Source organism: Stenella coeruleoalba (assembly GCF_951394435.1).
Source record: "Stenella coeruleoalba genome assembly, chromosome: 2".
NCBI classification, from domain to species: Eukaryota; Metazoa; Chordata; class Mammalia; order Artiodactyla; family Delphinidae; genus Stenella; species Stenella coeruleoalba.
Window position 1 is genome coordinate 41548858 of NC_137147.1, and position 9240 is coordinate 41558097.

The 9240-nt window shown below is 40.4% G+C and overlaps 1 protein-coding gene across 2 annotated transcripts in view; it reads right to left on the reverse strand.

Moving 5' to 3' along the window:
- The window catches only part of DAAM1 (dishevelled associated activator of morphogenesis 1), a 303703-nt gene that overhangs the window by 236534 nt on the left and 57929 nt on the right, over positions 1-9240 (reverse strand). The window lies entirely within an intron of this gene.

Sequence of the window (9240 nt, forward strand, 5' to 3'; positions counted from 1 at the left end):
AAGGGCAGGAGAAAAGAGTGGGAAATGTGCAAGAGAGGGAGGAAGGGATCAGCTATGAGACCAGGGAGGGGAGAGTGAATTTGAAAGCTATTTAAAAAGGGAAAGTAAAAATAATTTCATAAGAGAATTGATTTAAGGGGTAAATAATGGGCAGGTACAAAGGATGACTATGAGGTTTCTGATTTCGGTGAGCAGTTAAGTGGAGAAAACATAAGAATGAAGGAACACAGAAGGAGGTGCAGGGTTGTGAGACCAGTATAAGCCTGACATCAGTGAGGAATGTCTAGTTGAAGATATTCAGAGGAATGGAAATGCGGATCAGAAATCGGGAATAGAACTTTGATAATATATAGTCAGTGGAAAACAGCAGTAGAGAACATGGGAGGAGATGCTCTCAGCCAATGAGCTAGATATCAGTAAGTATCTTTTCCAACCACTGCCTTAGGCAGCTGTGTGTCTACCATTAGTTCAACATTCACTTGACAAACACTTTCTGAGTCCCCATTGTCTTTGACATTGTGCCAAGCATGAGTGATTCTACGGTGAATAGGGCACACAAGGTCTCTGTCTCATGGAGCTCCCATTCTAGTCATGAATGGGCAGCGGGAAGAGCATATAGTGTAGCGCTTAGGCAGGAAAAAACCCCTGATGTGGTTTACAAACTTCATCCTGAAATGAAGTTAGAGAGGCAGGCAAGGCCAGATCATGTGGGGCCGTGTAGGTTATGGTGAAGAGGACAGAGTTCTTTCAAGACTCTGTGGATTTGTAAACAGGGGGTTATCAACATCTGATTTATCATGTTCCACTCCCAGCCACAGTGGGTTGGGCTGGGAGTGGGGTCCATTCTGAGGCTGAGAAAGCCTAGTGCAAAAAGGTTAGCTGGACCAATCAGGATTCTTTCCTTCAGGAGCTGGTGTTGACAAACATGGAGGAAATGTGGCAATTGGTAGTGGTTGCTGACACTGAGAAAATGCTACAAGATAGAGAAAGAAAAACGATGGTCTGTGTGCAAACTGTATCTTGTGAGGAAGCAGAAATCATAATGTAGCGTGAGTGATGTGGCAGAGGAAAACAGAGCACACCCTGTTGTTTCTTTCCATTCAGAAACCTTTGTCCTTCATTGCCCCATGTGTGTAATCATAATAACGCTTCCCTGTTTGAATCTGCTTGTGTGAACCTCTCTCTTATAATGAAAGGGTCCAACTAAGACACCCAGAAGAGTAGGGAAAGAGAGAAGACGACAAGGCTCACTAGTCTCTCCTCGGAGGCGCTGTGGGTGAGTCACTTGTACACATCTTTCTTATAGCACTTAAGTATAGATTAGATTATACTTGTTTATATGCCTCTCTCATGATTGGCACGTCTTAGTCATCTTTGCATGTACAGCATTGATCATTATGCATAGTACATTAGTCGGTACTCAGAAACCCTTGTTGAATTGAACTGAGGATGGAACCTTGAAAAATATTTGGAGGTTGAACTCAGTTGGGGCGGGGGGATGGGGGGTGGGCAGGGAATAAGCCCACAGAGCAGATTTAGAAAAAGGAACTACAGCAGTAGATGGGGAACCAGAAAGATGTAGTGTCTGGGAAGACGGTAGGGATATATAAGAAGGGTGATCAAGGGACCCAAGGCTTTATAAAGTTTAATAATATGAGGGTACAAATAGGTACCAAACGGGTTTACCAACAGTTTTAACACAGAGGTGGAAGAAAAGGTCATATTGCTATCCACTGAGGAGGCAGAGTCCGCATGGGCGGATGATGTTCAATACATTATCACAGCATATACTGATCTTATTGATTTCCTGCAATCAGATGTTACAAACTTCCATTCATGTATCACTATGAACCAAAGGATAAATCCTTGGTCATTGAAAAGAGATGGGTAATGCTTTCTATCATAAACAAATAAAACAGTAAAGCTTTCATACACTCCAGTTGATATATATACTCATAACTTTTTAAAAAACAGGAAAAATAATTTGGTCTCTCACTTCATAAAATGGAAATCTGAAATTTCTCTGGCTAGTACGAAGACATCAGTCTGTTAACTGCAGAGTGTTACACATAAAGTTTCATTTAGAGAGGTGTGTAACTGACACACCATAAGTGAATTCGTGAAATATGCAAATCAAAGTATTAATCATGCATGTTTCAAATAAAAGGCAGCCTCAGGTTTTCATATTAAGTAGAGTTTGCATTCTTTTTCATGTTCTTATAGATTAATATTACATATAACATACTTGGATTAAATTTATACTCTATAATTCTGAACTTAAAAAGAAGCAAATGATAGTTGCTTAAAACTGTTTTTCCAGGTAACTTAATTTTCATTGGAGGAGATTAAACACCTAGGAGATTAGTCTACTAGTTAATTCTAGTGACTTAGTCATATGTGTTTTTTGCGGTACGCGGGCCTCTCACTGTTGTGGCGTCTCCCGTTGCGGAGCACAGGCTCTGGACGCGCAGGCTCAGCGGCCATGGCTCACGGGCCCAGCCTTTCCGTGGCATGTGGGATCTTCCCGGACCGGGGCACGAACCCTCGTCCCCCGCATCGGCAGGCGGACTCTCAACCACTGCGCCACCAGGGAAGCCCGGGACATATGTGTTTTAAATATCACAGTGACTGTCTCCTAATCCTGGCAACCCCTTTCCTCCCAGGGAATTATTTGATGATAGCCCTATTAGAGCGCACAGGTTTGCTTTTTTTCTTTTCTCCTGTTTTTTCCCCTCTTCTCTTCTCCTTTCTTTTCTGTGCTATCTGAATCCTCACTCACTTGGTTTCCTTTTTAATTATTCATAATTTCCTTCTGAATGCCATCAGAGAGTTCTGGGGGGAGAAAGTTCTGGAAATGAACAGTCTATGGGCAGAAGATTAGACATTGAAAATCTGACTTTCTGTGTGTTTTCTGCAGACTTCCATCCCAACATTAAGCAGGGTGTGGCTGTGTCTGAATGCGGGAGGAGCCCTGTGGCTCTGACCTCACTCCAGAGGCACCGTCTATAACGAGTCTCTTCTCTTGGACCTTAATGGAGTCTGACTTTTCAGCTTTTCATTGTTTGCTTGCATTTTTTCCCTCCTTCACTGTCAGCCACAAGGAACACTACATCCTCTGTAGAACTGCAGTTTTGGTGCCCTTTCTTCTCTTTTATTGTTTTGCTATCTTTGGGGGCTTTGCATCCAAAACACAGCTCTGTTGAATTTTTCTTCTTCTAATGTTAAAATGCTCAAGCACTTGGGTTCCTGTTAAGGACACCCTGAAATCCTGGCAGGTGCTATTTTCCCCTGAAGGCTGTGCTGTGAGAGAAACGGCCCTCAGCCATCAACGTCCTTTGCAGAAGGTTCAGGTCTGTCATCAGGTGACTCTAGCCTTACTTGTGTTCTGCTTGGCCTTTAATGTGTTTTCTACATTGCTCTATCTCCCATCAGGTGGATAAGCGGAAGTGGTCCATCTCACCTCACTTGGATAAGAGGTAGTGACCTCCCTGTGGCTACTTTTTGTAACTAGATAGATAAGGCTGCCCAACTTCACACCTTCAGAAAGTTTTCCTCTGCCTTTTTAGGACAAGAAGTGGCCTTTTGTCTTTCCCAGCTTTTTTTCCCTCTCTCTTCATAAGCCAGGCTAAAAGATAAAGAATCTTCCACCATTTCAGTGGACACCCATAGCCTGGTATAGAAGTGGGAGTTGAATGACAGTGACAGAGGTGACCTTTACAGCCAAGTTCCTTCTCCTGTTCCCAAGGACAAATCTGACACCATCATCCACAGCCATCAGCATTTCAGCAAGTTTAGCTGTGAGCAGTTGCCAGAGTGGGTGCAGGGTTAAGGGAAAATATTGCAATGAGGAAGATTTGAACTTATCTGCAAACTGAAAGAATCCAGTAGAGAGGGAGAAGCTGAAGACAGTAGAGCCCTATCAAAAGGGTCACTTTTGAATCCTCCTACACTGTTGGTGTAAATTGGTGCAGCCACTATGGAGAACAGTATGGAGGTTCCTTAAAAAAACTAAAAATAGAACTACCATATGACTCAGCAATCCCACTCCTGGGCATATACTCAGAGAAAACCATGATTCGAAAAGATACATGCATCCCGATGTTCATTGCAGCACTATTTACAATAGCCAGGACATGGAAGCAACCTAAATGTCCATCAACAGAGAAATGGACAAAGAAGATGTGGTACATATATACAATGGAATATTACTCAGCCATAAAAAAGAACAAAGTAATGCCATTTGCAACAACATGGGTGGACCCAGAGATGGTCATACTGAGTGAAGTAAGTCAGACACAGAAAGACAAATACATGATATTGCTTATACGTGGAATCTTAAAAAAAAAGGGTACAGATGAACTTATTTACAAAACAGAAGTAGAGTCACAGATGTATCAATAGAAAACAAACTTATGGTTACCAGGGGATAAGGGCGGGGATAAATTGGGAGAGTGGGATTGATATAAACACACTACTATAAATCAAATAGATAACTAATAATAAGAGCCTGGTGTATAGCACAGGGAACTCTACTCAATACTCTTTAATGGCCTATGTGGGGAAAGAATCTAAAAAAGAGTGGATATAGGTACATGTATAACTGATTCACTTTGCTGTACACCTGAAACTAACACAACATTGTAAATCAACTATACTCCAATAAACACTTTTTAAAAAAGGGTACCTTCCCCAGGCATCAACCTGATCTAGCAGTTGACACCTAACTTCCCGCCCCACCACAGAACAAATGATCTCTTGTCCATATTGATATTTTTGCTACCATGACTACTACTACTATTTGGGTGACTTTGGGAGGTTTGATGGAGATTATGGGGCGGGAAATAAAATTTCTCCAGCCACTCCTTGGTACCATGATTGAAACTTTTAATCATCTGCTGAAGACTCTGGCACCCATCCCCTCTTTAACTGGGTGTCTGCAATCATCATTGTTCATATGGAGGCCCATACAACTCCTTGATGTCTTCGTTCCTTGGTACCCTCATCTCCAGTGACCTTGTTCACTCTCCCCAGCCACCCCACTCATGCACTTGCCTACAAGACTCTGATGGGGTGATCTAGCTCTTGAATATCTCCTCATCTGCATCTTGCACCTCTCTTCCTGTCACTCTCTGTGCTCCTGTCTTGAACATCTTTCAGTTCTTCTAAGCCATGTTGCTTCCCAGCTCAAGGCAATACTTGAGAGAACACATACATTTTCTCCTCCTGAAACAGTTTCTCCCCCCAAGCCGGATCCTAGCTATTTACCTAGCTTCTACTAACTCATCCATTAAGTTTTAGCTTAAGCAATGCTTTCTCTCTCAGGAAAGACTTCACTGACACAAATGACAGAGCGAGGTCTCCCTGTTTTACATTTTGAAGGCATCGGACATTTTTCCATTTTAACATATCTCACAACTTTGATGAATTAGTTTGACCACATAGTGGCTGGCATACAGTATACTCAGCAAATAGCTGTTGAATGAACAAATGAAATGAATGAATGAAAACTGAAATAAAGAGGGAATTCAACTGTTTTTTTTAAAAACATTAATACCGTCTATCAACTTTATTCAAATCTCACTAGTTTTACACGCACTCGTTTGTGTGTGTGTATGTTTAGTTCTATTCAATTTTATCACATGTTTAGATTTGTGTGGTCACTGCTGACAGAACGGTTTCATCACGAGGATCTCTCAGGCCATCTTTCATGGCCAAAGTCATCTTCCTTGCCCCCTTACTCCTTTTTAACCCCTGGTAACCACTAATCTGTCCTCTCGTTATTTCAAGAATGCTATATTAATGGAATATAAAATGCAACCTTTTGAGATTGGCTTTTTTCACACAGCATAATTCTCTTGCAATCCATACAAGTTGTTATGTTTATCAATAGGTTTTTTTAATTGGTAAGTAGTAGTCTGTGGTATAGATGTGCCACAGTTTGCTTAATTATTTACCTGTTGGAGGCATATAGTTTGTTTCTGGGTTTTGGCTATTACAAATAAAGTTGCAGTGAACATTAATGTACAGGTTTGGTGTAAGTCTAACTTTTCATTTATCTGGGATAATTGCCTAAAAGTAAAATTGCCAAATCAAATGGTAAACACATATTTAGTTATTTTTTAAGAAACTGCTTAATCACAGATACACGTATAGTTGATATTTTGCTTAATCTTGCTAGCATTTGTGTCTTATAAAAATAAAATTTTACCATGTGCAGTCTTCTGAGACTTACTTTCTTTTACTCAACATTAGATTACCAAGGTTTCTCCGTGTTGTTGCACGTAGCCATAATTCATTCATTTTCATTGCTGTATAAACATTTCCCTTTGAGACTGTGTCACATTGTCTAATCAATGGTGGAATATGTTGTACCATATTGTGAACAAAATGCATCATTTTATGAATAAGGTGTTCACGTGCAAAATTTCTTTGGGCATATTCCTAGAAATGGGGTTGCTGAGTGTTAAGAAATTTGAATATTTACCTTTTCGATGAAAAACTATATTAGTTTCCTAGGGCTGCTTTAACAAGTAATCACAAACGTATTAGCTTAAAACAACCATGTGTGAGGTCTGGCCTCTCACATTTTGGGGGCCAGAAATCTAAAATCAAGGTGTCTGCAGTGGCAGTTTCTTCTAGAGGATTGGACAGAAAAATCTGTTTCATGCCTCTCTCCCAGCTTCTGGTTGTTGCCAGCAATCAGTCTTCCTTGGCTGGTAAGACACGTCACTCCAATCTCTGTCTCCATCTTTACATGGCATTCTCCTTTGTGTGTGTCGGGAATTCTTTATGGAACAAAAACCTGGTGGAGGTGGAAAGGATATGACCTAGAAACAGGTAAGTGGGGATGGAGGACACAGTGCCCAGTGTGCCATGGTTTACAAAATGTTCACATGATCTCAAATGATCCTCCAATCAACCCTGGGCAATATACATTAATTTTATTTCTATGATTAAAAGCTGGAAATTTTCCAGAGCTGGGGTTGCAACCTAGGTTGTCAGAGCCTAAATCTGAGCTTTTTCCAAGTTGGATAACTTCCATGTACATGAAACTTAGACCAGTCCTGCTGAATCGCCATCTGCTTATTTGGATGTGTGAAATATCTGGTAATATTAACTGTTTAAAATATATTTTGCCCATTTCCCCCCCTTGGGTTAGAAACCTAATAGTCCTTTGACTCTGTTTGCTGATAATCGTGAAAGCAATGGCAGTATGCACACTTTAAATTAAAAATAGCAGAGACTTGAAACCGAGATCATACCAGGGAGACTGTAGAGCTTTAGAGAGCTGAGCCTTCCTGCTGGAAGGCCTTGTTTTTCTCAGATTTTCCATGGATGGTACTTCTAAATTTTCTCACCCAGGACTTGATTCATCTCACAGCTTTTGCCAAATGTGTGATTCATCTTGTACTTCCTGAATTTTGTTGCCAGGTAGGAGAGGAGCAAAAGCAATTGCCAACCTTGAAGAACTTCTCAAGTTTCCTCCAAAACAACACCAGGCTTTAAATGATCCGCTTTCATTGATTCAGTGAATTTCTGCCACTGTTACTTAAAATACATCATTTTAAACATATTTTGCAAAATACTGTAGATTGCAGTATATAATTTCAAATTGTCAAATGAAGCTAACAAAATATTCAAACACTTCTGAAGTCTTTATAGGAAATACCTCTGGTTTCTTCTACTTTAGACATGGGTGACAAACTAGTGTCATGATGCAACACAACAGTAGTAGAAGGAGCACAGGTTAGTTGTTTCGTATCTGGCTTGGGATTCAGCATTTATTGCTTTAAAAAGATGGAATCATTGAAAAGGACACTCTATTCACTTATTTACTTTCACTTTACAGAAAGCAGAGAAACTTCTATTAATAGAGTTTATATGATATTTTCTTAGGAACAACTGACATTTTTATATGGTTAACCATGGCCTGAATTCCAGGGACAGGGTCTTGCCCTCCCTCTTTGTTTCCCTGCTATCTTGTTACGATTTTCTTCAGCTTAGCACTTCTATATTTTTTTCTTCACTGGGACTTTGAAGGCACAGAAAGCCTTTGCTCACTTAATATTAAACCTGATGTCTATCTTAAAAATGTTAAAGATAACATATTTATACTCTTATTTCTAGTCCCATTGATTTAGCCAGTATTTCAAGCCTCTCTGTATAAATGGGACATTAGCTACCCTTACCATCCTTGATCTTCCCTCCCCACTTCCCCCTTCCACCTGCTGGAAGTGATGCCTTTATATTGATAATATATAGGCTTACAAATTTTATGTTACGAGTCTCCACAGATGCTCACATCCTTTGGAAAGGAAAAATAAAGAAGCAAATGATTGGTGAAGTGAAAGGAGACCAGACTGCTTGTCAGGTACCTTGGGCTGGGTTTTTTTTGGTTTTTTTTTCCTTACTTGTTTCTACTTGCTGTTTCTTTCTCCTATTGCCTGGCAATTTTCTACTCATCTTTCTGGTCTGAGCTGATCTGCACTTCTTCAAGACGGACATTTCTAACACCATATCTTTTTTTAACATCTTTATTGGAGTATACTTGCTTTACTATGGTGTGTTAGCTTCTGCTTTATAACAAAGTGAATCAGTTATACATATACATATGTTCCCATATCTCTTCTCTCTTGCATCTCCCTCCCTCCCACCCTCTCTATCCCACCCCTCTAGGTGGTCACAAAGCACCAAGCTGATCTCCCTGTGCTATGCGGCTGCTTCCCACTAGCTATCTATTTTACATTTGGTAGCTAACACCATATCTTAATTTGACCATTACTCTTATACTAATTGTTCTCCCTTAGAGCACCCACCATGCATTATCATTACATGTTTGCTTGGGTTCAGTTTCTACTATCCTTCCCCCTAAACTATAAGCTCCACAAGACAGGGATCCTATCTATTCTGCTCATCATTGTAAACCTAGTGCCTAGCTTAATGTCTAGAATCCAAAAAATATGCATTGAATGAATTAATTTTCGGTCTCAGTTTAAAACTGAGACTTGAAATATTAATGGTACTTAGCTGGTTTAGGGTTGATATTGAGAACATTACAGCTGATGCAACAATGTCTACTCCATCCCCTTGGTCACCGTGTCACAGCAATACAGTTTGGGAAATTGGCCTCTGCTTCCAGGATACATACTAATGGTCTAAGCCACATTAGTAATCCCATACCCCTTGTCACAGATGACATACTTCTAGTGACAATTACTTGTTCAGCAGTAGAGAGCCCAT